This window comes from Podarcis bocagei, assembly GCF_964188305.1.
Source record: "Podarcis bocagei genome assembly, chromosome: 3".
NCBI lineage: Eukaryota > Metazoa > Chordata > Lepidosauria > Squamata > Lacertidae > Podarcis > Podarcis bocagei.
In genome coordinates, this window is record NC_138127.1 from 88,442,390 (window position 1) to 88,458,262 (window position 15,873).

A 15,873-nucleotide genomic window follows, 5' to 3' on the forward strand; every position below is an offset into this window, starting at 1 on the left:
GTTTATCAGGTTCCAGAGTTGTAGAAGGTGGGAGTTCTAAAGTGCAAAAAGCAAGCTATTTAAATGGTTAAAGTACAGGTCATCCTTTGTTTCTTCAACCCAGCAATTACATAAAAAGCTTAAGTATGAATACCACACACTTCAAATAAAAACAATGGAAGATTTAAAAACCTTTTCCCAAAAAAAAGACACAGGTATTTTAAGCTTCAGGAAGAACTTTTTTAAAAAAAGAAAAGGTAGGAACTACAATGTTTTGAGTCGTCTTTGTTAATCCATTTAATGTAGAGCAAGACCTCCCACACACATATTCATATACCAGAAGACTTTTGATCATGCCATATGTAAACATTTCTCTTGGTAGACTACTATGTGGCTTCAAAAATATACAACCTTTTCTTCTTAATCCCATCCCCCCAAGGAGAATTGTAGGAATGTACCAACAGGCTGTTTTCAACTATATTGAGGAGCCAGATATATTGTGCACGCTGAAGAAAGCATAATATATAACCTGCAGTTCTGCGAACAAAGAAATTCTGATGTTCTGTGTTTACTAATCACTTCCCTGTTGGCTTATATGAGGCATTGTAAAATAATTTAATCTCGGCGCCAAGAAGTGTTTGCTGCTGAAGAACATCTGCGGTGATGTCCAATGTTAGTCATACTACTGAAATCAATGGGTCTACTCTGAGCATGACGTAGCTGATTATCATCACTCGTATTTGGGACAAATACTGAGCTCGGCCAATTCAGTCTTTACAAAACGATGGGTCAAAAAGCATCACCCTAGTATTCTCTGAATGAAGAACTTCCCCACCCTGCAAAGCTGAAAGATGAAGGGAATGCAATGATTCAGATTAATTATTTTCATTTTATTGGTTTTTCAATGATGCACATATTGCACAACACAGAAATGGAATAGAACAAGAAATATATAAAAAAAACAGTTTTAGGGGAATTTTTCTGTAGTTAGATAATTCTATGGGATTCAATAAAAGAAGGCTGGGCACTTTTAAATCTTACTCATCAGTGGAGTTGACTTTCTCAGGATCCTACCCATGGACATTATTACACCAGTCTAGGCATATAAGCATCTTATAAACACCCACCATGATTGAGTTAAGTTTAGCTCTTGATTTTAAGCCAGTTCAATCTTAGTTAAGTTAAGGTACTAAATCAAATAGGTTGGTATGTGGGTTATTGGAGCAGGAACCGGCAAGCTACTCCAGTATCCCTGCCAAGAAAACTCCATGGACAAAGACAACAGGCATATGAGGGCCTGGCGTGCTCTGGTCCATGGGGTCATGAAGAGTCGGACACGACTAAAGGACTAAACAGCAACAACAATGTGGGTTATATATATGTTGGGCAGTTGCTTTCAAGCAGACCATTACTGTTCTCCAGGCATGCTAAGGTGGATCACAAAGGAGTGTGTGACCAACAGAGTAGTATTGGGGACTTCTCTACAGCCTGAGGCCTTCAGGAGACAGACTGGGCCCTCTCTGCCACCCAACTGTTCATTAGGTCAGGAAGGTGGAAGGGAACCAGCCTATGACCCTCAAGCCATATTGACACCGAGTCTCTAGGCCCTGGCCAGAGATTTTATTCCTGTGATGTAGCCAAGAGACACTTTTGGGCATGCCTTGGTGCTCTCCAGGAATATTTTGCAGATCCATTCTGAAGATGGAATCGGTCTCCAGTCCAATTCAAAAATTAATCTGAGAAACCCAGACCTCTGAATCATTGCTGGCATTTGACAGCAGCTCACAAACCCAAACGACACTCAAGCCCGCCGTGTGCATTTCCCATAGTGCAGTTGGAAGAGTTTTCGGATCAAAAATTACTGGGATGTGACATTGGCAGCACAAAGGACTACACAAAAATCAATCAGATTTAAACTCCTCTTGCGCATTCCTATGGCACGGTTTAATAAACCCTTTCAACTATAAGAGCAGCTAAGAGAATTCAATACAAATAGCATAAAAAATCCCATGCTGTATTTGTATTATTTTTTTTAAAAAAAAATGGTTTTGTTGCAAAATGATTGCCGCCAGTAGGAATACCACAGAGGACGTGTTTAGGACATTTTACCACTTGCCTCTTTTATAACCTTACATAAAACCTGGTTACTCAGCAAGGGGGGAAATTCTTGCATGTTTGACTAGCTGTTAAAAATATTTATTAAATTTCACTGCAGAGGAATTTTCGTGGATCTCATTTGCCCTCCCCTTTTGAAGACCCAAACTTGTATTAACTGGAAGCTGTCGATGGGGGGGGGGAGGCACCATTTACTATGGTTTGCTAGCCCAAAAAAAGAAGCTTTGGAGAATAACAAGAGTTTAGAAACAGAAAATAATGCTGGAAAATATATGGGCCAGGAATTCAGTTGCCAGTTTGTTTCCTTTTTCCTTTTTTTTTTTTGCTTGGCACAGATTTCTGCAAGCCAGAAACACTACTTGTCGAAACTTAACCATGTGTATTTCAGTGCCAATACCACTTCATTAATATCACCAGGAGCCTAAGTGGAACACACACAGATACTACAAATTCCTTTCTCTCCACTCCTCCTCCCTAAAGCTCAATAAGCCATTGGGTTGGATGGTTATGTAGTCCCAGCCACCAACCCAGAGTGGGGGTGGAAGGTAGAATTTTCTACTTTTAACTGTTGAATTAGAGTGGAAATGCTAACAGTTTTCTATCTGGTAAACAGGAGTACTGCTTTCTGCTCTTAAGTCCCACCTTTTCTCAGAACCCTCAAATGCTGAGTAGCCAAGATGCAAAGTACAATTTAATTCATAGGCCAGGGGTAGGCAACCTAAGGCCCGTGGGCTGGATGTGGCCCACTCACCTTCTCAATCCGGCCCACGGACAGTGAGTAGAATGTGTCCTTTTATTTAAAATGCATCTCTGGGTTATTTGTGGGGCCTGCCTGGTGTTTTTATATGAGTAGAATGTGTGCTTTTATTTAAAATGCATCTCTGGGTTATTTGTGGGGCACAGGAATTCGTTCCTATTTCCCCCCCAAAATATAGTCTGACCCTCCACATGGTCTGAGGGACGGTGGACCGGCCCACAGCTGAAAAAGGTTGCTGACCCCTGTTATAGGCTACCCTTGCACCCAGGGAGCTCAGGCTGGCAAGCACGGAAAAGTTAAAGCAATACAATCAAACAGAAAACATTTAATCTAAAAAACATATTAAAAATATGAACCTCCAGGGAACTGATACAACTTTTTGACCACAATGCAAAAGGGATTTGTATTTGGGCTGCTTGAACCCAAGTAACTAAGTAATGCACTATACAATGGCTGAAACTAAAATGAAATGTGTATGGGGGGGGGGGAGGAAATTGCTTCTTTTTGGGGCGATTCCCAAACTGATTAACTATAATTAATGAAGAAAACTGCATTTATTATCTGATGAAAATATACATAAGGTCCACCTAGACAGATGTTAGTGGCATTAAGGTAAAGGTAAGGGTACCCCTGCCCGTACGGGCCAGTCGTGACCGACTCTAGGGTTGCGCGCTCATCTCGCTCAAGAGGCCGGGAGCCAGCGCCGTCCGAAGACACTTCCGGGTCACGTGGCCAGCGTGACGAAGCTGCACTGATGAGCCAGCACCAGTGCCGCACACGGAAAAGCCGTTTACCTTCCCACTATAAAGCGGTACCTATTTATCTACTTGCACTTAGGGGTGCTTTCGAACTGCTAGGTGGGCAGGAGCTGGGACCGAACGATGGGAGCTCACCCCACCGCGGGGATTCGAACCGCCGACCATACGATCGGCAAGTCCTAGGCACTGAGGTTTTACCCACAGCGCCACCCGCGTCCCGTTAGTGGCATAGCCCAATCTAAATAGTGAATGCTGCATTGATGCTCTGTCCGTGAACATTCTCAGGTGAATGATAGAGACACAGGTTGTCTTCCACTTTGGGAGATTGTCTCTTTTGTTTTAAAGCAAGAATAAGGAGGAGGATTTTCTTATATAGTTTATTTCTATCGCTTTTGCAAAAAGATAAAAACATGCCTCAGTAAGTTCAGAAATGTCTTTTAAAATTAAAGAGTTTGATTTACCATTATTGGCTATCAGTTTAAGATCTCTTCTCTCAGCATTACATCCAAGGACTGAGTCTGTGTTGCTGCTTTTTCAAATTAGCCCTCCTTCAATCTTAAAAGGCCAAGAGAAAATTCACTATAAGATACCAGGGCACTGCTAATGGGGCTAACTGAAACTCCTTTAGCAAATGGTCAACATCCCGTGATGGATGATCTTATCTTCATTTGTTTCATTGATCTCTCCCATCACCACCTCTGTCATGAATGCAGCCATATTCTAAATGGCAGTGTTGCTTCACACACAAGGCAGGGCTCAGACAGCCTGGTGCTAAATTAGTTGTGGCGACATCAGGAACAAAGAAGAGTGTGCACTTGTAGACAATGGGCCTTGGAGACCGCAAAAGGCTATGCCAGGGTGTCCTGGACTGCTTGCACACACAGGAATGGTGGGAGGAACCAGCTGGAGAACCACCAAGGGGGAAAGGCTCAGATCCTGGGGAGTGTTGTTGGTGGGATGACAGTGAGTGGTCAGAGGGAGAAGACTGGAGGTGTCGGACGCTGAAGGAGTAACAGGGCTTAGTGAGCTGGGAGTTGGGCGGAGATAAGTCAAGAATCAGAAGCTGAAGCTGGTGAGTGGGAAAAGGGAGGTCAAGAGTTAAAAACCTGGCCTCTCCATTCAAAAGCATCAAGTAGCAGGTGGTGAGGGAAGACCTCCTAGAGTTTGTTAAGGGTGCTGGGAATTGTATCTCTGTGTGAGGGGGAAAACTACGATTCCCAGGATGTATACTGGACGTACAGTCATAACTCAGGTTACAGACGCTTCAGGTTGCGTGTTTTCGGGTTGTGCACCGCGCCGAACCCGGAAGTACTGGAACGGGTTACTTCTGGGTTTTGGCGCTTGCACATGCGCTGAATCGCGGCCTGCGCATGCGCAGGTGTGGCGCTGCAGGTTGCGAATGTGCCTCCTGCACGGATCACGTTCACAACCTGAGCGTCCACTGTACTTTAAATGTATGGTGTGGATATAGCCAGTCTCCTCTAGTATATGGTAACTTTCTCTTTCTAATCCCTCAGCTTCAGAGCAGATGGTCCATCTCACGTTTTCATGCCCAGTTCATATTTCAGTACAAGAATATGCATGTGATTTCATAAGAGAACACAGAAGAGATAAACCATGGGTTTTTTGTTAAGATGTGTCAGGCTGGTCACAGGTATCTCCCCTTCCTATTGCGACAAGCTTCCCTACCCCCTTTCTTCCAGAACTAGGAGAGGCATGAAAAGGGCGGAGGAGAGATTAGCTGCATGCCGGCACTGTCTCCGGGTGCTTGGAAAAGCTCTGGAGAGGAGACACAGACAGCTGTGGGGAAGCAGGGACTTTAGTCTCAGCAACAGATTTCATGGGGTAAGACCCAGAGGGAATGAGCTGCTGTGCAAACAGTGAAGTTTGCGGAGATCATACTTTTGCTAATAAAGAAATCACTCCAACTTTGCACCTTGTGATTACTGACTGGGACACACTGTGACTCACAGGAACATCCAATGGGAAAAGCACTTTTTTGCTAATATGAAATATAACAGCGGTGCATCATAGATTGCAACTCCCAGAAGGAGTGTTGTTGCAATGGGCACCCTATTCAGGATAGTGATACATGTCAAGAACGCTACTACTATCATTGCTTTTTAAAACAAGCCTGTTTATGGGTTGAACGATAAAAATATTTACACATAATATATTAAGGCATCTTGTCAGACACAGAGACTGTATCAGGTATTGACTATGGCGCATCTTAAATTAAACCCTTTCCACAGCTTGTTCACATATACACACTAGACTGTTTGTACTCAAAAACACATAGGGCAGTGTTCAGTAATTAAGAACACAAAAGCTCCATGGATCATCTAGCCATCCTGTTTCCCTAATGGTGGACAACTAGATGCTTTCAGGAAGTCCACCATCAGGACATGAAGGCCAACTGTCTTCCACTGCTGTTGCCTCCAACGACTAGTATTCAGCGCCTCTAGTATTTACTGCCTCTAAACCCAAAACCTCCATCACAGCCAACAGTTCTAAATCAACCATATACCAATTCAATCAATGTTTAAAGCTAGGGACATATCACCAAAACTTGGGGAAGAAAATTCAATCACTGGGTGAAAAAGTAAGTTCTTTATTCTAGATCCTGCTGCTAATAAATTTCATTGGACGGCCCCAAGTTTTACTGTTAGGAAGTGTGGGGGACAGGACTCAATCTGTTTTTTTCCAAGCGATGTGTAATTTCATAACCCCCTGTCATCTCCTCCGCTTAAGTTGTTTTTCTTAATAATTTTAGAGCTCTGGACACTTTGGCCTTTCCTCATGGAGGAGGTGCGGCAACACATTGATCATCTCAATTGCCCTTTTCTGCACCTTTCCCAGCTCTGTGACTGAGCCAATCCAGCAGGCCTGGACTGACAAACACTGACCTGACAGACCACAGATAAGCTGCAGTGATGGCCTTGGGCTTTTAGATTTGTTTACTAAGAGAGGGGCACAAGTGTAGATTACTAAATTTATCTTTTGAACAGCAGTGCACATCAGCCACCATCTTAGGCCATCGTAGTTTTGACACCGGCCAAACCTGGGGCTGTTCACAGTTTATGGCAATATTTATATTTTACTGGCCGTTTTAAAGGACTGCCTCTCAACAGTTGTGTGTTCTGGGAACTCGCTCTGTTTTACTGACGGCAAGAAACCTGTACAGGCAGGCTGGATGGTGTGTGTGTGTGTGTGTGTGTACAAAAGATTTAATGAAAATGTGTGAAATACTCTATGTCAAAATACTATGCAGAAAGTGGCTGAATCCAAATGGGAACACTGTGCCATAATTGCAGCTGCAGGGCATACTCTATACAGACTTTGCAATAAAATGCATGCAACAAGCTTGGGCTGCAATCGTACACCCACTAACCAGGAACTAAGTCCGAAGGGAAGCGGGGATGCTTTGGGTAGACATGTACAGGACTGTGCTGTAAACGAAGGATAATTTAAATAGCATTCTAGTGTCATAAAAGTCCTTGTGGGCAATATTAGCATATTTTAACTTGGCCCGTGGAAAGTATCAAGATATGTCAAAATATGCTTCTTCTAAAAGCTATTTCTCTGACAGTCCCGTTTTTAGTTTATTCTCCTTGGTGAAGTGTCTCCCTCCTTTCTCACACACACTTGGCCCATCAAATGAAAAATTTATTATGTAAATATCTCAACACATCACAAAATAATGCATGAATTGGCCCCAAATCACAATGTAATGAGAGTAAGGATGGGTTAACGGCACAATCCTCTACTCAGCCTACTCAAAAGTAAGTCCCGTTGAGTGTAGCGGGTCTTACTCCCAGAACTGCAACCTATGCCTTCAAAAATGGAAGAAAATCCACAGCTATGTCTTTGAGGCATGCCAATCTGGGTTGAAACATACTGCCTTGCTGAAAACTAGATTTGTGACAGCAAAAGGGCTCCAGCCTTCCGACCAAATGCAAAGGAACTGGAAGGAATCAAGGGATTCACTGGCAATTTCAGTGTTAAAACAGGGCTTCCCAGCAGGTGGCACCATAAAGCTAACCGTCCTACATGCCAAATGATGTGCAAAAATTATACCAAAATGTGTATAGAAGGCATCTATTTTCTATATGTGCACTTAAACTGTTGAATAGCGCTAGACAGTCCTAAGTATGTGCTTCAGTACAGTGCAGCAACTGTTGGGTAACAAAGCTACAAAGAGTACTGTATAGTAATGAGCAGCAATCCACTTATTCCGAAACCTATTTATGGGAGATGTGCATAGCCGGATATCAAGAATTAGAAACGGACAGTGTGTCTGTACAAGAATGTCCTGCATTACTGTCTTAAACTGAAGTTTGTACAACTATATAATGATTTCTCATGGCCTGCAAAGACCTACATGATTTTTAAAAAAAAAGATTATTTCCGTACAAATTGCAATAATTATTATTTTAAACTGTTCAAAAGAAAAGCAGTACTGTATATAAGTCTAACTCTTCCTATAAAGTGAAGCCTTTTCAAAAGTGTATGAAATGAGATCAAAAAGAAAAAGAAAGCATTGTCAGGAGAGCAGATAGTTCATTTACCAACAGCACTGTCTTGACCGAACCTGCCTATACTTTCCTCAAACAAGCAATTTAAGGAGATAAATGAGATGCCTTGTGATGCCAATGAAATGTGAGCCTTACATATTGACAGAGCCTGTTCTGGACAAATACAGAGTACGTTCATATGTTGGAAGTTTCAGTCTCAGTATGTTCATTTAGGATTGTAGCCTTATATCAGGCATAGGCAAACTCAGCCCTCCAGATATTTTGGGACTACAACTCCCATCATTCCTGACCACTGGTCCTGTTAGCTAGGGATGATGGGAGTTGTAGTCCCCAACCACCTGGAGGGCCAAGTTTGCCTATGCCTGCCTTATATCCTTGTTTACCAACAGCACCCTCTTTTTCCTTAATAGTTACTATATTATTTCAAATACCTATAAAAACATGCTGTCCATTCTGCTTACTGAGCTGCTTTTCTTTCTCTTTTTTAAAACTTTATTAAATCCCACAAAATTATATATTTACATAACACTCAAAAATGCATTATATTTTTCTATATAGAAAAACTATTCTATTCACCCATGTTTATGTTATATTTAGACTTCATAAATTCAGTAGTTTCCATCTATCTTTTTCTATTTTCTCTTTCTTGTTTGTCTTCTCTCACTCTAATCAATTCCTTACCTTATACATAATTGCTACCTTCCAATTTTGTTGTTAACCATTCTTTCTTTGTTGGTGGTGATCTATTTCACCTCAACTTTTTGTTCAAAACCAGCATGAGAGCAGCTAGTATTAACTTCCATATTAACTTTATTCTCACTATTCTCACTTAATCTGCTGTCATTTGTCTGAAGGGATCTCACTTTAAATTGCACTCTTAAGTGTCACTAAAAAAATGCCTACAAAGGTCTTCAACCCTTATTTTCATTTGTCCTCAAGATTCCTTATCTAAAATACTCAACAGAACTTTCAGCACTTCAATGTGCCTTTAGTTGGGAAGTCTTGTCTTAATACTAAGACACCTTAGCAAAATAAACGCCATTGCAATTTGGCGAACAGTTTGCATTTCCCACTGTTTTGATAGACTTATCAAAGGTATATTTGCTTAAGGATAAATGAGTGGTATGGTTAATCCTGGTACACACATGCAGTAATAGAATCAAAGTCAGAGTCTGGAGGCACCTTAATTGCAAACACGTTTATTGTGTCATGAGCTTTTGGGGACTATTACACACTTCATTAGATGCATGGAGTGTTATCCACAGTTGGCATAGTGAAAAAAGGTGTAAACAGAAGCTTATGCAAGCTCATGAAATGCAAGAGCTACATCATGTGACATTTCAATGCAAAGCTCAAATTAATGTTCATGGTCATTGTACTTATCTTGGATACGTCTGAGCTTTGCATATAAATGGGTGGCAAACTACCTTTTGCATTTCATGGCCTTTTGTTCATTTTATTTTTTATAGCTGTGTAAACCAAGGGTGGCGCTGTGGGTTAAACCACAGAGCCCAGGATTTGCTGATCAGAAGGTCGGCGGTTCGAATCCCTGCAACGGGGTGAGCTCCCGTTGCTCGGTCCCTGCTCCTGCCAACCTAGCAGTTCAAAAGCACGTCAAAGCGCAAGTAGATAAATAGGTACCGCTCCGGCGGGAAGGTAAACGGCGTTTCCGTGCGCTGCTCTGGTTTGCCAGAAGCGGCTTAGTCATGCTGGCCACATGACCTGGAAGCTGTACGTCGGCTCCCTCGGCCAGACGAGATGAGCGCCGCAACCCCAGAGTCGGCCACGACTGGACCTAATGGTCAGGGGTCCCTTTACCTAAACCAAGGATAAAATCATGCAGCTGCCAAAATGGGCTTATGCCATAAGGACCTAGTTTTTAAAGGTATTAAATGACTGTCAGTTGCAGAATTCATCTGCAAAAGTCTCAGAATTTGAAAAAATGTTACATTTATGTTTTGATAAAGGCAGACAGTTTTCCAAAATGGGTTGGGGGTGGGGGAGAGAGAATCAGGGAGGGCTTCCAGTAAAAAGAACAATGCACAATTCTTGTCCTTCAAACCTTACTGTTTTGCTAAACCACCCTTCCACTGCACAGCAGTGCTTGGGACAAAACATCCCAAGTGATACAGCATGTACACACATGCACATCCCAGCACAAAAACACTCAGGAATCTACAATCAAGATTTTCTAATGGTGGTAAGAAAGTAAATTAAGAAAGCAACCTTATTTGCCTTTTTTCATAATTCTGCTTACAGTGCATTTATTTAATGGCAAGAATGTGCAGCATCTTCTTCATTCAGCACCATAAATTTGTCCCAATACATCTGGCCAACAAGACTGGTGGGGTTGAAGCATACCAGTTTCTATAGTCCAAAGAAGGGGTGAAACCTGGCTGCCTTTTAACTTCCACAACCCCAGTTTACACAGCCTTCTTACCCTCCTCTCCTAAACCCTCCTCTAGTATCAATGCCCATCTGAGCAGAGGCTTTTCACACTTACACACCCTTGGGAGATCTAGTAAATCACTTAAAAGGAAGACAGGAGATAGGAGAGTCTTTGCAATGTTAGACATTAGCCCTGGAACTCATCACTGCCACCACAGAAGATGTCATCAACTCATGACGAGCAAGTGTGATTTCCAAACTTCCAGCTGTCTTCTATCACCAATTTATTTTTAAGGTTCAGAAGACACAACCGGACTCTAATCTCTCTACATTTTAGTCTAGATAAAATAGTCCTCCTACACCCACAGTCTATTAACTATATTGTTTCATCTTGTAGTTCATGCTGTGGTTTTAACACACTCTCATTCTGGGTTACAAAAACAGGGTATTACATATCAGAGATTAGCAAAGCAACTCTGGGGCCTAAGCGGCTGCTGTAATAGCAAGGCAAGTCATGCACTCAGATTTCTTCTAATTTTTTTGCCTTGAGTATAAAACTGTTTTGCAGAGTTAGGCCACGGTTGGCTTCTCCAGCACCCAGTCTCTTTACCAAACTGGAAAATTCGTTACTCGGATTGTAGACGATTACAGTCTTCTTGCCATCTTAAATACGACTGTTTGATATCAGACACAAACACAGCTTACATATAGCTTCCTCTCTTTTAAAAACGCACACTTCAAATGATGTCAGATTACAGAATATTTTGGCCCTGCGTTTTTGAAATCTTTTCTACAAAGAGAACTCCCTCCTACTGTGATTTGTTCACAGGCAGCCCCAGCCCAGACAGCCATCAAACACCCCACGCCGTGCAGGTGGATCTCCCCTAGGGATGGTCAACAATATTACTGTAGATTAGCACAAGCTCTGAAGGATGAGGGCCCACTGCACTAGATAGCAGTCACGAAATTAAGAGACGCCTGCTTCTTGGGAGAAAAGCAATGACAAACCTAGACAGCATCTTAAAAAGCAGAGACATCACCTTGCCAACAAAGGTCCGTATAGTAAAAGCTATGGTTTTCCCAGTAGTGATGTATGGAAGTGAGAGCTGGACCATCAAGAAGGCTGATCGCCGAAGAATTGATGCTTTTGAATTATGGCACTGGAAGAGACTCTTGAGAGTCCCATGGACTGCAAGAAGATCAAACCTATCCATTCTGAAGGAAATCAGCCCTGAGTGCTTACTGGAAGGACAGAGCCTAAAGCTGAGGCTCCAATATTTTGGCCACCTCATGAGAAGAGAAGACTCCCTGGAAAAGACCCTAATGCTGGGAAAGATGGAGGGCACAAGGAGAAGGGGACGACAGAGGACGAGATGGTTGGACAGTGTTCTCGAAGCTACCAGCATGAGTTTGACCAAACTGCGGGAGGCAGTGGAAGACAGGAGTGCCTGGTGTGCTCTGGTCCATGGGGTCACGAAGAGACAGACACGACTAAACGACTAAACAACAACAACAATGCTCAAAGTGTACAGAGGAACTCTTTGATGACTTGAATGCTAGAGACCACTGTGTGGCTCATAAACTCTTCAGCAAATTGAAATGTATGTTAATATAAGCCTGTGTCTGATTCCCGGACTGTCTGTGGACCGGATTGAGAAGGCGATTGGGCCGCATCCAGCCCCCGGGCCCTAGGTTGCCTACCCCTGTTCTAGAGTAATTCATCGGCTGAAAGGCTGGCAGCCAACACCTAGGGAAGGTTTCTGGGTGAGGCTGCGAGACCCTGACGGCAATATGGTATTCCCTCCCTGTATGCCAAAGCTTAGGAGTGCTTGGCCAAACTGATGGGTATATGTAGTTAGGCCAATATATACTTTAAACCTTAAAGGCTAGACCACATGAGTGTGTGATAGTAATCATGACACAAAGAACACTGAAACATTTATTGATACTGTTAAAGTTACAGTCCCAACACCTCTTTTCTTTGTCAGGACTAAGCACAGCGGAAACCAGAGCATCTTACATGGGTTGGAAGATGATTTCCAATGTGTTAGCAAGTATCAGAAACATTGCAGGCCTCGGCAGTTTTCTAGCAAAACATATTCAAGGCTAGTTCCACTTTTCTACTTTCTTAGGAAAGACCCAGATAGAAATATGTGGGAAGCAACAGACAACAATGGGCTTGGAGATACAGCTTCGTAATCAATTGAGACACATGATGGTAAGTGTACAAAGCAGGGAGACGTGTAGTCATTTCAGCTCAGTTTCAGTTTACTGTCTGGGGCTTCAGACATGACACTATATCCTTGCCAGGTGAGGAGTGGCACAGCCCATTCAGGTTTTGTGATACAGAAAAGAAGCCACATTCTTCAGGAGCTAAGACACAACTTAAATATTTAGATAAGCACAATGGTTTCTATATAGTTGCTTACCATTGTGTGCAGAGAACAAAGCCTTGTTTACAGTTACTTCTTTGTCTGACCCAACATCATCATGTGCTAAGGATTCAGGTTTGTATGAGTATTACAGGGTTGGAAATCCTTTTTCTGAACTCACACCCTGAAAAGAGAAGCACACCTGACTTCATGAGTGGGGTCAACACTCGGAGCCTTCTCACTTTTTACTTCATCTAAGCCAGGGGTCTGCAACCCGCAGCTCCGGAGCCACATGTGGCTCTTTTACACCTTTGCCGTGGCTCCGGGGCGGATACTAGCGAGGGGAGGAGGCGCATTGTGCGCCCCAACACTCCCCACTGTGGCGGGCGCTGTTCTGGTTGTGATGTCGCATGGGGGCAGTGCATGCGTTAGTCACGCACCGTCCCGACGTCACCTTCCTGCCCACCCGCCCACTACATTGTAAGGGGCATGTACGCTGGTCACTGTTTTGAAGGGGAGTGAAGAACACACACACACAAAAAAGGTAACTTGTTAATTTAACGTTTATTTCTATGAGGAGGAGTAATTCTGAGGGGTCAAACAAAGAAATAATAAAAAAGTGACAAAAAGGTTATTTTTATAATGACGAGTTTTGCGGCTCCCAGTTTTTTTTCCCTTCGGAAACGGGTCCAAGTGGCTCTTTTTGTCTTAAAGGTTGCAGACCCCTGAAGATTCTAAGCCAATGCTCTCACCAGTTTTCAACCTCAAACCAGACCTCTGTTGCTGCACCCAAACATTAGCCTCCCCCTATCCTTACTGGTCTTCCGTTACAGGATTAAGACCTTCCTACTTAAGGAAAGCATTTGGTCTTTACTGGTAGGATCCTATTATTATTTAAGTTATTGAAACACTTGCCATAGAGCTTTTCTTGTAAACATCACAAGGCAGTGTAAACAAACAAATGAACCTTAAAATTATGTCAAAACTTGCAGAATAAATAAAACAGCAGCCAACATTAGGACAAAACAGGTATATTAAATGATTATGCCTAATTGGTATGAATGTTCAGCAAAGGCCGGAGAGAATAAGTTTCTAGTAGATCTGAAATAACATCAGTCTCAGCGCCTGCCTCGGTTCAGAAGCAAAGCAATTCTAAGGAAAAGACGCTACTACCGAAATGTATGCTATCCTTACAATGTTTTTACTACATGCCTCTTTTTTGCTGTTTGTATATTGCTGCTTTATTGTACTTTATTATTTCTTGCAAGAGGCCTTGGGCTATATGAGAAAAGTGGGGCACAAATATTTTCAATTAAACAGAAGATTTTCTGAATCAATCAAGCTAATGAGAGTGGATGAATTTAGATGCAGCATTCAGAAGCCATATATATAATATGCACTTTTCCAACATGAGGAGTGCAAAATAAACACAGGGAAACAAGGGGTGATGTGACTCTTGCCCACAGTCAATGGGTGGGAGACCTGTGGACCTCCAGATATTGTTGGATTTCAACTCCCATCAAACCCATCCTCCCCCCCCCATCCCAACTTGTAAGCCACACCCTTCATCATCCTAAAACTGAGCAGCAGACCCAGCACTACTGGAGAGATTCCTGGATGATGACCCCCCCACTGAATGCCAGCTGGGATGAGGTCCTCTGGCACACAATGGGAGGCTGCAGCTGTGGCCAAACCAGCCTCACAATGTCCTGATTGTGCCAGCAGCTGAGCAGTAGACAAGCCTAGAGGGAGATGATAGAAAGGCATGGTTCCACTGCCATCTATTCCTCCTCTGCCAGAATAGCCAGGTGGTGCTGGAAACACCTGCTGGTATGGTCAGGAAGATAAGCCTGCCAGAAGTTTCCTAGCGAGGATCTAGCCCAGAGCCATCCAGCAGCCCAGGGACAGAGAAAACAAACAGGAAAGCATTGGGGAGAGAGGATGACAACTCAGGGTGATTTAACCCCTTCCTCTCTTGTAACTGAGGCCAGGAGGGGAGATGGAGCCACAGGGAACAGGAGGGTAGCTCCTCCCCACTCAACACACCCTGGAACTGTTTCAGCAGATGTAGGAGAAAAGGAAGCTCTAGGGAAGAAATGGCAAGTGCCCCACATTAGGCTCCTGCTGGAAAGAGAGGAGACTAAAAAGAGAGGAGGCAACAAATCGGAAGTATCAGAATTTCTCCTTTAAAAAAAGGAAAAGTTGTTTTTCAAAAAATTGTCTTTTTGCGCTTGCATTGTTTGGAGTATACTCGGTAAAAAGCAATTTTGCTTTGAAATAAGCTACATTTTACAGAGCCTATCCTTAACTTGATTAGATTTCGAAGGAACTGTTTAGCATTCACAAGTGCAGTCCCTTACATTAAAAGGATTAAAGGAGAGAGAGAGGTGTGTTTGTGAGTATGTGTGTGTATATATATATATAGAGAGAGAGAGAGAGAGAGAGAGAGAGAGTGCAAAAGCAATAAACCTGTCATGGGCTTGCACTGCACAGATCATGAGCAAGACTGTAACTACATAACAAGTTATTGTTTGTAAGCAAACAAAACAATAACTAATCCTAACCAGATAGTTTGGTTTCTGTGTAGATTGTAACCCTAGAATGACTAGGTTAGAAAAGCGACAGTGGCTAACCACATCTGAATCCATTAAGTCTGCTGCAAAAATAAACTTATTTTCAACACAGCTGAAGATGTCCTATATAAATAAAAATATTCTAACACTTGAATTCACATGAAACACAGAGTTCTATATACTTATGAATCTGAAAAGGCAACACCTTCATAGCACTGAAGAGATTTTTAAAAGTACAGTGGTACCTCGGGTTACAGGCACTTCAGGTTACAGACACTTCAGGTTACAGACTCCGCTAACCCAGAAATAGTACCTCGGGTTAAGAACTTTGATTCAGGATGAGAACAGAAATCGCATGGCGGCAGTGCAGTGGCAGCGGTAGGCCCCATTAGCTAA

General features: G+C 42.8%; 1 protein-coding gene across 3 annotated transcripts in view; it reads right to left on the reverse strand.

The window, feature by feature from the left end:
- The window catches only part of THADA (THADA armadillo repeat containing), a 166,733-nt gene that overhangs the window by 5,921 nt on the left and 144,939 nt on the right, over positions 1–15,873 (reverse strand). The gene's annotated exons all lie outside the window — the stretch shown is intronic.